The 13,547-nt window shown below is 39.3% G+C and overlaps 1 protein-coding gene across 2 annotated transcripts in view; it reads right to left on the bottom strand.

Moving 5' to 3' along the window:
* Window positions 1–13,547, bottom strand: part of ZSWIM6 (zinc finger SWIM-type containing 6) — a 197,906-nt gene that overhangs the window by 108,403 nt on the left and 75,956 nt on the right. The gene's annotated exons all lie outside the window — the stretch shown is intronic.

The following is a 13,547-nucleotide window of genomic DNA, read 5'->3' as shown; positions in this document are numbered from 1 at the left end:
CCCTGCCATCTCAAAATGTAAAATAATGAAGATGTAACAAACCCAAGAAATGAAGTAGCTTTTTCTCTAAATTACTAACAATTGGTTTTACAGTAGTAGCAATGGACCTGCAGTAAATCATTCAAAGTATTTCCTCTTCCCTGCCTCATAACAGAGAGTAACACAGCCAAAGTGAGGGACACAGGCCATAGTGATTAAGAAGCACAAAGCCACACAGAAAGCATACATGTGAAGCCCATTTTAAAATTAAAAAAAAAAAAAAAAAATTTTTTTTAAACAAAAACCAAAAAAGGTTACACAGTATGAAGATATTTAATGAGATGGGACTATGTTTTCCATCCCTTCATATATTTCTGGCATCCCTGTTAATTTTGAAAATAAAAAAGCCCAAGGGAATCACCAAAATGGTGGTTCACTCAAGAAAATGATTAGAGCACTAATAAATTAAAAGATTAAGAAAGTCCTATATAAACTAGAGTTCTCTTAGATACTGACCATTATAAATGCAATGTCTCCTGTGGTCCCATTCCCCTTCAATGATAATATTAAATCTACTAAGCTCATACCTAACCTATCCAGGAGCCATCATCAAGGTACAAAGGAACCAAGGAGGCCATCGTCAGTAGCTGGAAAGGAATTCTCAAAAGGGCAGAAGTGGGATGGACAATAAAATCCGCCCCCCATTTTTTTTTTTAAATTAAGCTGTAGGCCCAATGTAGGCCTTGAACTCATGACGCCAAGGATCAAGAGCCACATGCTCTACCGACTGACCCAGCCAAGTGCCCCCAAATCTCATTCTTTTTTAAGTTTATTTACTTATCTTTGAGAGAAAGAGAGTGTGTGTGCAGGGAAAGGGCAGAGAGAGAGGGAGAGCATGAATCCCAAGCAGGCTCAGCTCTCAGAGTGGGGCTGGATCTCAAGAATCGTGAAATCATGACCTGAGCCGAAATCAAGAGTCACTTTACCAACTGAGCCACTCAGGCACCCTCCCTCAAAATCCCATTTTTATTAACTCAGAAAGAATCATTGTAAATATATGATGTTTAACAATTTAAGAATTTTATTGAAATAGCTCTTTGATTACTACTAGAAGCATATGCATTAGAATTTTTATTTAAAAAAAAAACACCAAACTTAAAAAATATACAGACGATTTAAGCATTTTGCAGCTACTAAAGTAAACATTAGTTCAAGCATGAATGACCTGTAGATGCCAAGTCTAGGAGAAATTTTGATAAACAGCAGGACATTTTCATACTCTTAAAGTATCTCCCCATAGAATGCTCATTAATTCTAAGGGGAAATTAACTATATAGTGAAGAAAGTGGAAAACATTTTGACCAAGTAATGATCACAATTAACACCCCAATGAGGGGCAGATGGATTTCATGTGCCTCCAGATGTGATACCTTGAGAAGAACACATTACTTATGTAGCATTCTGGCAGGGAATACGTCACCTGAATCTAATCATGAGAAAACCAAATAAGAAACCTCCTATTAGAAAAAGAGGGAAAATTCAATTCTTTAAAAATGTCGATTGTCATAAAAGATAGTCTTTGGAAATATCCCAGATTAGAGGCTAAAGAGAGAGAACGAAATGCAATACCTGATTCAAGACTGGGTCCTGTTACCAAAAAAGGGGAAAAAAACAACAACAACCTATAAAGAACATTATTGGATCAATTGAAAAAAACTGGAATATAAACAGTACATTAATTTTAAAAGTTTTCATCAGTGTTAAAAGAAAAAGAGCTCAATAATAAAGAAAATAGGCTAAAAAGTCAAGTGAATAGAGGCAAAAAAGAGGTAAAAAAAAGAAAGAGGTAAAAAAAAGAATCAGTCTTTGATTCTTGTACTATTTTTCTGCAGTTTTGGAATTATTACATTTTTAAACTTAAAATATAAAAAGTTTATATGCATCACTCTAGTGTTCTGCCATCTAATTTGGTAAACAGTGTTTGCCCTTAAATAGTATTATGAAAAAAAAGACTTCATTACATTATCATTCTACAACCTTAGAAAGCACACGACAGCCTCATTGTGTCAGAGAAGGGATACCTGTGTCAAAGAAAGGTTTAAAAGCAGCCTTCACACTTCCATAGCTGAGTGTAAAAGAGCAGTTCCTGCTTCGACAAGGCATAACTGTATAAATAACAAAACAGAAGGAAAGTTATTCTGCTCACATCAGCCCACTGCCTAAAACCTCCAGTTATCCGCCCATTTCCTACAGGACAGAATGTAAAGTTCAGACTCCCTAACTTAGCATACAACACGCTTCGCAATCTGGGGGAGAAGATTACCTCTAGAGATTTATCTGCCGCAGCCACCATCCCCACACACACCCTCAATTTTTCAGCCAGGCTGATTACAAACCAAAAGCCTTTACACATGCGATTCCCTCTGCAAGGACCATCCTTGTCTGATGCCCTCCTCTTTCTGGTGAGCTCTTTTGTTATGCTTCCTGATTAAATGCCACAGCCTCTATGAAACCTTTCCTGACTCTCTTCCAGACAAAGTTAGGTCTTATTCCTTATACTCTGCTCCCAAAGAATTACATCCCTACTTTTGAGTCATATGAGGATCTCTTTCCGTGAGTTTCTCTAAAGCTAGAATGTAAGGCCCCTCAGAGCAAGGATTGTAGTCTACAGATGACTAAATTAACTTCTCTAAATAGAACAGGTTCAACAGTAAACAACAGCTAACTAACACCTGGAACACTTATTTTGTATCAGACACTACTGTAAGTGCAAAACACCAAATTACTCCTCACAACAATCTTAACTCACAGGGTTTTTGCTATTTTAACCTCCCCGAAACTGGGATGTGTCATAATTAAAAGGACAGCATTTTTTTCTTAGAGTAAGAAATGGCTTAGCGTAAAGCAATGGTGCTTCTTACAATCAATGGTGTGAGTTTTGATGAAATACAGTTTTACTCCCACATATTCCTTCATAGTTATAGATGAGGAAACTGAAGCACAAAAGAGAATTTAATTAATTTGGTGAAAGTTGCACAGAAGAGTCAAGATTCAACCCTAGGCTGACTGGACTCCAGAATCCATACTCTTAAACCACGAGGTTATACTATTTCCCCAACAAGAGTGATCCCACAGCATGGATAGGCTATGGGCACCAGAGCCAGGACAAATACAAAAAGGAAGCTTGCTCTTTAAGGTCACCAGGATCCTGAGAAATGGCTGGGATGAACCTCAAGATTACAGGCAGTGAATGAAAAAGGTCCTCCAAGTGCCTGAAGAGAAAGTCAAAGGCCCATCAGCCTCCACTCTCTGGGCAAGGCCTGGGTCTGAGTCCTGGCTCCCTCTCCGCCCCCCAACTTTTCCCTTAGGTTTGCCTTCAAGTTCCTAATGAATATAATCCTAATTCTCTCCCAACTAGTATTTTACCAAAAAAGTGAGCTAATCAAGCCTTCTGCTATATATCTTAATCCCTGTAACATCATCCCTGCTAGTAATCTAGCCTCAGCTCAAACACGTGAGCATTTTCTTTTATTTTCAGAAAGATGGAAGAAGATACTCCATATATTAAAGTCCATCCTCCTTCTAATTTCCACCCCCAATCCTTTGTCTGCCGTCAGAGCCTGCACAGCAAATTTTACTTTCTCTTTCTCACGACTGTCCTTGTCCTTCAAAAACTATAGTCTTGAGGTAACAACTCACAGGCACCCTGCCTACTTGAAAAATTTGCCATCACCAAAGGAAGGAAAGGAGGGAGGAAGAAAGGGCTAGTATAACTAAGACATAAGCAAAGTGCTAAAAAACAGAGAAAGGGCAGCTCATTTGTGGGGGATAGAGAGTGGGGTGGGGGGAGGAAATAAAGGTTCATGGAGGAAGTGGCTTTTGAGGGATAAAATGTCAGTTAGTGTCAAAATTCAGTATTAGACTGGGGTAAAATTCTATAAAAACAAAAAGCTGAACTTTAAACATATGAAATGTTTTTGGTTCCTAACATTCTTGCTTCGTTTCACTTTATGATTCTGGGCAGAAGGCTCATTGGCTCGTACAATTTGTACAGTGCTGAATGCATAGATAACCATCCTACTGACAGTGGAGTGTAGGGTTGGAATAAACAAAGTAAAATTTACCATCTGGGTGGTGCCATCTGATTTGGAGCAGTATCACTTGCTGAAGATTATGTTTGTATTCTTCACTAACAGAAGGTTGCCTCATAGACTTCATTTCTACTAATCAGTAAGAAACTGACACAAACGCAACCTCTGCAATTGTTTCTTAATCATCAGTGACCAAGTCAGACTGATCCAAAGCACAACTCCCCACATACTACCCACCCCACTCCCCAGCAGCCCAGGGTCCACTGCAACCTGTCTGCCACACTATGTAACAGGGATAATGCCATAATGCTGTGCTCCAATTCCCAGTGAGATCAGAAAGATCATGAATTCTGGTAAAAATACTAGAAACTTCTGTACAGAGAACATTAAAAAACGTTGTTATAAGTGATCTTTCTTTCCATGTGATGTTTAACGAGCAACCTACAGGTCCAGAAACAAGTGAAATGGTTGCTAGAACTTTTAGATATACTATTAAGAAGCAGGGGCACCCTTATCATTTTATCTTTAACACAGTCCATAAATTAACCATATAATGTCACTGGACAGTTTTCTGATCTCTAAAGCACATGTTGGCTTGTTCGTATGGTTTTCAACTTCTTTTTCTTTCTTTTTTTTTTTTTTTAATGTTCATTCATTTTTTCAGGGACAGAGACAGAGAGACAGAGCATGAGGGGGAGAGCGGCTGAGAGGGTGACACAGAATCCAAAGCAGGCTCCAGGTTCTGAGCTATCAGCACAGAGCCCAATGCGGGGCTCGAACTCAAGAACTGCGAGATCATGACCTGAGCCGGTCAGTTGCTCAACCGACTGAACCACCCAGGCATCCCTCGAGTTCTTTATCAATGAGTTCATAGTGCCTTCCAGGTAGGATGTCAGAACTTAAAAATTACTGCTGCAAATTAATACTGCTGGTACATGTAAGTTCATACCATATACTTATAGAGACTTCAGTTTATAAACTACTTTCCAATGCTTTTGACACAACAACCTTATGAAACAGATCCTTATTTTACAAGTGAAGAAGCCGAAGTTCAAAGACATCAAGTGATTAGCCCAACTCCCTACTGCCAGTAAGGAAGGAGCAGACCTGGATCTCAACCTGTATCTTCTGATTGCCATTATTCTATTAATAAAATTTGTTCATCTATTAATAAAATCATGGCTACATCTAACCCAGTTGCACGCCTAACTCCAGCCAGGAAAAATCCCATTATCTGTTGCATATCCTCTTCTGCAATGAATGCAACTGGGGGGCCACGGCCATTTACTAATACTATGCTGAGGGGCTTTCAGAAAGGTTTGCACTGTGTGGATGAGGAATAACACTTTAGACCCGTGTTGTCTAACAGAACTTTTTGACAATGGAAATGTTCTTCTACACCTGAACTGGTTCAATACAGTAGCTACTAGATACCTGTGGTTATTGCGCACTTGAAATGCATAACTGAGAAACTGAACTTTTACTGTTATTTAATTTTAACTAATTTAAATTTAAATGGCCACATGTGGGAAGTGGCTAACTTACTGGGCAGCTCAGGTCTAGACCGTGATGATGGGAAGTGAAGCTTAATGTTAACGTCTTAATATTGTAGACTTAAGCATAAATGAAAAAGAAAATCAACTAAACAGCAGGCCCAGAGCACACCACTGATTCACAGGAACTAGAATGGATATGACGCCATCAAAAGTAATACAACCAAAAGATAATCATAGAATAATCTTTCAATCTCTGCAAACTCTCTGGTCAGCCAAATCTAATAAGTGACTGTAAACGCCCAGGCCTGCTGATAGCATCGACTGTGAAAGGCAAGGAACTCTACTCTATAGGTCACAATGGCTTTCTTGGGAAAAAAGACCTTATCACTGCATGGAAACTACACCAACTAAACTATAAACAAGAGCTGATGGATATAAAAAAAAGCAAAGTATCTTAGTAAATCAGCCCATTATTTCTCTAATAATACTGTATCTTTACATGGAAGGATTTAAAGGAACATCTTACAGGACAGGACAGCCATGTCTGTGTCCTTCCAGTATCACATCCATACCTCTTATCACAATCCATAACATTTGTTACTATGTCTCCCTTCTCATTACCTAGCTAGGGAATAAGAGGTTTCATTTAAATAAAACAGACTAGTATGGCATCAAATTTTTGTCTTAAAATTACCGAGACTTCTTAAAAACTGAGAACAAACTGAGGGTTGATGGGGGGTGGGAGGGAGGGGAGGGTGGGTGATGGGTATTGAGGAGGGCACCTTTTGGGATGAGCACTGGTGTTGTATGGAAACCAATTTGACAATAAATTTCATATGTTGAAAAAAATAAAAAAATAAAATAAAATAAAACTACCGAGACTTTCGAAACCCCCAGATAGGTTTCACGAGTCCCATGAACAAAAGTACTTGTCATTTCTTACTCCTTTAGCTTCATCCATGTTCAAAGGGCCTTACTGGTGCTGATAGCACAACTGAACTACAAGTCAAAAGCCTGGAGTCTTCGTTCCAATTCTTTGACTACTGTATTTTGTCCTTTAAAATCCACTTAATTTCTCATTGCCTCAGTTTTCTCATTTTTAACTGATGGGATGATTAGATCACCTCGAAGAAATGTCAATTTTAAAACTCAACTCTTCTGTGATATCCTCAGTGGTTTTCAGTTGGATTCATGGTCTTTCTTAGAGCCTCCTATTAAGAAAAATCACGTATTTTGCTTAAGTAGCAAAACCTATGTATGTGCAATCTGCTTCAAAAATTCACAGATCCACCCACTGTCCAAAATTCTGACTATAGAATTTAGTTTTTAAGTATAAAAAAAGACATTCATTTCTAGTATTTCAAAAGCACAAATCCTTCCTAACTGCACAAATTAAAAAGTACACTCTTAAGAGGTAAGGAGATAATTACTTATACCGTTAACAACCTAGAACACTAAGAAAAGCACATGCTATCATGGACCTTTACTGGCTAGTTTCTGCTTTTCATTTAACTTTCAAACTCTTCTCATATACTACAACAGCAGCCTCTTCAAGAGCCTGTTCCACCTCCAGTGTTCAGCAATTCTGAAGCAGTGGATTCTAACAATATCTTAAAAAGATATTCATAAGCAAAGAACAAATAGCTTTTCTACTTACATGAAGGCTTTTTTTGAAACCTGGATCAATATATACCCAAAAAAATCCACTTTGGATACTAAATTTGAGTAATCTTCTAAACTTGTTCAATGTAGATGATATATACTGAAACAAGACCCTCTAGAGCAAGGGTAGGCAGTGAGTTTCTTGTGAACTGAGTCATTTCTACAACAGCAGTTCCGGCCAAATGCAGGCACTGTCTCTTTCTTTATTTTTAAACTTTATTTATTTATTCTGAGAGATAGCGGGGTAGGTAGGGGCAAAAAGAGAATCCCAGACAGGCTTCACGCTGTGAGCACAGAACCTGATGTAGAGCTCAAACTCCCCAAAAGCAAAATCATGACCTAAGCCAAGTTCAAGAGTCTGACGCTTAACCGACTGAGCCACCCAGGCACCCCTCTCTTTGATTCTTTCTGTCCATCTTTCTCATTTTCTTCACACCTGTTCACTTTCCTTAGCTTCTGTAAAGACATATGGGCTTTATGCTTTTCTAAACTCAGTAACTTATTTTTGACCATCCATCTTTTTTTTTTTTTTTTAATTTTTTTTTTCAATGTTTATTTATTTTTGGGGGGACAGAGAGAGACAGAGCATGAATGGGGGAGGGGCAGAGAGAGAGGGAGACACAGAATCAGAAACAGGCTCCAGGCTCTGAGCCATCAGCCCAGAACCTGACGTGGGGCTCGAACTCACGGACCGCGAGATCGTGACCCGGCTGAAGTCGGACGCTCAACCGACTGCGCCACCCAGGCGCCCCGACCATCCATCTTTTTAATTAATTCTGTCTTGCAATCCAAGCATGGTAGCTGGCAAGGCAGCAGGCTAGGGCTACTGGGCTATATGAGGCCAAAGGATATGGCACAGCCACACTAAATCACTCCCAGAGGTATGGACCTATAGGAATCAAACCCTTGCTTTAATCTCACTGGCATGAGGTCTTAATCAGCTGGCTAAAAAGCCTACCTGCTGGTCACTCATCACTTCTAGAGAATCAAGGAACAGTATGCTATCACATCCTCAGGAGGCAATCAGAAGTATATAAGCTCTGACAGGTATATAATCACCCAAGAGAAAAGACCAAAAGCAGCATGATATCAGAGGCTGTGGCTCCTAGAAATTACTGTGGGAGTATCTAAAATTCTCATTAAAAATTTCAAGAAGTTTCATATAGTTTCTGGGGGAGGGAAAGATGAAGGGATAAAGCTATATGAAGAGAAGTGTCAGTAGTAGGAAAATTCCAAGGGTAACCAGAATTAACACATCTTAAGAAGGCCTCCATGAAGTATGACCAAGCAGCATAGCACTGTGAGAACCAAGTCTTTCTGCTTCCTTTCACTATACTCCTTTCCCAGTGTTTGGACTCCTTGAGCAACAAAGGAATGCCTTTTGTTCTACAAGCTCATGTGCAGAGAGTCTACTTCTATCTGCCCTTTCTGTCCTCAGTGATTCCTACAATCCACATACTTCTCTACCCAACCCATACGTAAGAAGGTTAGACAAAGATTATGATCTGTGCTTTTGCTTTTACAGTAAAATCAGGCTGCTGGTATTCCAAGCCCTGATAAGCTTATCTTGAATAACTTAAGCTCCTATTACCTTTCATTGGTAAATTTTTTATGAAGGCTTTTTGCCCTTAAAGTTCTCAGTTGTTTAAAACAAACAGAAAGAGGAGGAGGGGTGGGGGAGGAACAGAAGTTCTAAAGACCTAACTAGTCTTTCTGAGGTAGAATATAGCATATACATTAACTGACCCAAGCTCATCTAGCAACACACACTGAAAGATGGCTTTTAGGTCACTAGCGATACTATCTTCTAACTGGGACGTCTGTGAGTTATAGAGAAATGTGGCCCAGAATCTTTATGTGGCCAATACCAGATCTCATCTCCTACCCATCGCAACAACAAACATACTCATATACAGGATTCACCAAGTATTTCTAAGCCAAACACTTCTTTGACATACACTAAAACAACACTGCCTTCATAATCTATAAAGTACCCCTAAATTAAAGACTCCAGCGTTTGGGCTTCTAAACTAAGAAATGAAAGCCTACTTGAGCTCTACCACATTAACTTCTCTGTGTAGCACATTACTTCAGCAAAGCCTGCAAAAAACACAGACCTGTTAGTTCAGTTCCAGCCGCAGAGAATAGTGACTGAAAGCAGGGGCTTTGGATACAGTCAAACATGAGTTCTAGTCCCAAATGGCAAGGTTAGCTCCATAGCCTTCAACAACTAATAACCTCCCCACAACCCAGTTTCCTCATCTGTAAAGTGCAGATCCACATGCCAACTATTTCACAGCCCTCTTATGAGGATTAAAGCTTGAATAAAATAATACACAGTAAGAAATCAGTATAATGCAAGAAATACAGTGTTCAACTTTTATTGTAGATTCTATTACACGGGTCAGTTCTCTCTCTGTTACGAGATAGAGGTCTTTGGTTCTATTATCCTATGACCTCATTTGCCATATCCCCAGCTTCAAGGAAGTCTTAGCCTGGACTAATGAACACAGCATTCCCAATCCAATCTAGTCTATACAATCAAATATCTCAACTACCCAGAGAAAAGTGCCAAATGAAGCATCATTTGTTCTGTTCTACTTCCACAACTTTATTAAGTGGCTCTGTCACAAATGTGTAACTAGTTTTTACAGAGAATCACATGACAATGTCTGTACATATCAGAACCAGAAAAATAAATCAAGGGCAGGTCTTACAATGAATAGGTCAATGGCATCCTCTGAATATGTGTGTGTGTGTGTATATATGTATCATATATATATATATGATAAACACCAACTTTACAATTTTCTATCCAATACAAAAATGTACTGAGATTGGAACAATGTCCTCATGCTAACACTGTTACAAAAACACACCTGTACACTATTTCTAATTTTCATAAACAGCTGGCAAATATCTATAATTCTTTACTTTTTATTTCTATTTTATAATTTTATTGTAATATATCTTTTCCTTAAACCTCCTAAAAATTCCTTGGGGAAAAATAATTCAAAAAATAAGCAAAAAAATACCTAAAAATCAAAATAGGTATTGGGTGCTCACTCCTCTGAAACATATACAGTCTTCTTTAACTTCCAATCATATTTCATGAGCATAGCATATTTCATGAGAGTTCTCCCATGCTGAGTTCTTCAGTTCAGGGGTTGTTTGTTGCCAGTTATAACTACCACAAGGTATTTCCCCTTCAACAGAGGAAATAGAAGTCTACTATTATTAACTCAGTCTGAGTTACAAGAACACCCAACAAGCAGCAGTTAAAATCCTGTATCCTCCGTTTTTAAAAGCATAAGTAACTCTATAAAAGAAAAAAAGGTTTCACCACTCTCCCTATCTGACCTCTCTGCTGAATAGCTCAAACATACATGCAAAACAAGCCTTGATTCGTCACACTCCAAAACCCCTCCAGTACAGAGGCACCACCCAGATGTTCAAAGCAGAAAATAAACCCTGTTGATTTGTCCCCTTCTATGTCCACCACCCCACAACAGCCAAGAGCTAATATTGCCTGAACTAATGCAACCACCTTCTCTACGGGATACCCTGCTTCCACTCTTGCATTCACCAACCTATTCTCCACGGAGCAGCCGGTGGAGGGGGGCGGGTTGGGGGCCTTGCCATTACGCTCAGAATAAAAGCTACTTACTTACCATGCCTCAAAAATGCCTTACAGGATCTTGCCCTGCCCATTTCTCCTACCCTATCTGGGGTCACTCTCCCTTCATCGTCTACTTCACCATCCAACACTGGTTCCTTTCAGTTCCTTCGCCACATCAGGTCCTTCTTCCCTCAGGAACTTCTTCCCACATACTTTATTAATAATCTCTACTTTCCATTAGACTGCAAGATCCATCAGGCAAGGAAGTGTTTTTATTCAGTAGTATGTACCCAATACCTGACATAAAGTTTGGCACATAGCAGCTATTCAAAAAGTTTCTGAGAAAAGAATGAATGAATGAGAAGAGAAAATAAATTTTAATGACAGATACCTTCAACAACAAAATGAAAAGCAATATATGAAACCAGCCTCAATGAGAATAAATTAAAAATAAACCATTTTTTAAAAATGTTTATTTAGTTTTGAGAGAGAGGAGACAGAGACAGAGCGTGAGCAGGGGAAGGGCAGAGACAGAGGGAGACACAGAATCTGAAGCAGGCTCCAGGCTCTGAGCTGTCAGCACAGACTCCGAAGCAGGGCTCAAACTCACCAACTGTGAGATCATGACCTGAGCTGAAGTCGGACACTCAACCAACAGAGCCACCCAGACGCCCCTAAAATAAACCATTTTTAAATTTAATATTCAAAATGGACACTCCTAAAAGATTCTTGAGCAATGCTCTGAGGAACCAAAACAAAGACTAACAGAAGTTTTGAAAATTAAGTACAACATGCTTCTATTCTGGTTTTGACAAATCTGTTGTCACTACTGAACTTGCTCTTAATTCCATGTCAGTAAAAACCAAGAAGTAGCTCATAAAAGGAATATGCAAAGTTAAAACACTAACCAGAACGAAGACACAAATGTGCTGCCAGCTGCTTCAAATACCAAAAACAATAAATGCCTTCATATCACTATTTCGTGATATGCAAGAGGAGAGGGGAAGATTCTAAATTCAAGTCTTGAAATATACCAAAACCACAGCACTATGCCTGAGCCATCAGTCTTCAAAGGATCAGAGCAAAGATGCTGCCTTTCCTCACACCCCATTCCAAATAAACAAGATGCCAGATCTGAAGTATGATAGTTGCAACTCTGACCTATCCAACAGCTCTTTCCCTACGAGAAAAGTAGCTCCACTTTCTCTCCTGAGGTTTTTCTCTTTTAATCATGAAGTCTCAGTATTGGGGTCCCAGTCTCAATCTGCTGTGATTCACTGGAAAAGTATCTACATGCTTTGCTCAAAGTATCAAGCCATCCAATGGAAATTAAAGATTTACTAGGGGTGAGCTACAAGGCTAACAACGGTTGTTTCTTTTTCCTTGTGGGCTGGAATTAAATCAACTCAGTGTGGTTATATTGGTTATTATTGCCTGCTATAATGTCTTCGGTGTGTTTTTTTGGTGTTGTTTTTTTTTTTCCATTGAACACATAGTAATTACAAACACAATGTATTTGTAGATAGTATCTTTTAAAACATGGGTTAACTAGACAAGAAGTAATTTTAAAGCGTTCTTATTAAAGATAAGGCTGAAAATCCCTAAAACACATCATAGTATTTGGACAGTAAAACATACTGCAGTTTGGGGCAAAAACTTCCAACACAGACCGCTGCATGGCAATCTTTGCCATGTTCCCATCCTTTAGAAGCTAAAATGTGCTCACCTCACTTGGTATTAAGTACAGCTTAAAAAGCGGTCCATTAATTAAGTCATACTTGTCTTCTACAAACTCCAAATAGACTCATTCAAGAAGACAATAAGCATTCAGTCATTATTTTGAAGGTGTTTTTAGAAAAAATAATAACTCTTTTTGCAAAAGCAAAGAAGAAAAGCTTTAATTCTAAACCCGTCCACACTCAAAGCACTCAGGGCTCCTCTCCCAGAACACAGGGCAGCCCAGTGAGGTCCTCACAACAGTGCTGGGGTGCTTCAGACTGACACCTTACTGGGGTGTCAGTAAGGACTCACACTAACTCATTTCTTCTGCTGCCTGGGGAGCCCAAGCAGATTTTATCATTGCTCAGAATTTTTATGTTAATAACCTTTTTTGCCTTGAGTCCTATTATGGGGGAACTAATTAAAAGCATTTCCCTCCAGTGAAATCAAGACACAGTGCAATCAAAAGTGAGTGGAGAATGCCATGTACTTGGTGACTAAGCAAGAATTCATAACCTCTTTCTGAATTCAGTGTTGAATATACCAAATACTCCTGTGGATATTCCACGTATTAAATGAAGTAACTTTAATATTTGGATCTAATATAACAGAATAGGGGTGCCTGGGTGGCTCAATCGGTTAAGTGTCCAACTCTTGACTTTGGCTCACGTCATGATTTCACAGTTGTGGGATCAAGCCTTGTGTCAGGCTCTACACTGGGCATGGAGCCTGCTTAAGATTCTCTCCTTCTCGGGGTGTCTGGGTGGCTCAGTCGGTTGGGCGTCCGACTTCTGCTCAGGTCACGATCTCGCGGTCCATGAGTTCGAGCCCCGCGTCAGGCTCTGTGCTGACTGCTCAGAGCCTGGAGCCTGTTTCCGATTCTGTGTCTCCCTCTCTCTCTGCCCCTCCCCCGTTCATGCTCTGTCTTTCTCTGTCTCAAAAATAAATAAACGTTAAAAAAAAAATTTTTTTTTTAAAGAT

This window comes from Leopardus geoffroyi, chromosome A1, assembly GCF_018350155.1.
Source record: "Leopardus geoffroyi isolate Oge1 chromosome A1, O.geoffroyi_Oge1_pat1.0, whole genome shotgun sequence".
In the NCBI taxonomy this organism is placed as follows: Eukaryota; Metazoa; Chordata; class Mammalia; order Carnivora; family Felidae; genus Leopardus; species Leopardus geoffroyi.
The sequence above is the reverse complement of the archived record's forward strand: the minus strand, read 5'-3'. Positions and strand labels throughout refer to the sequence as shown.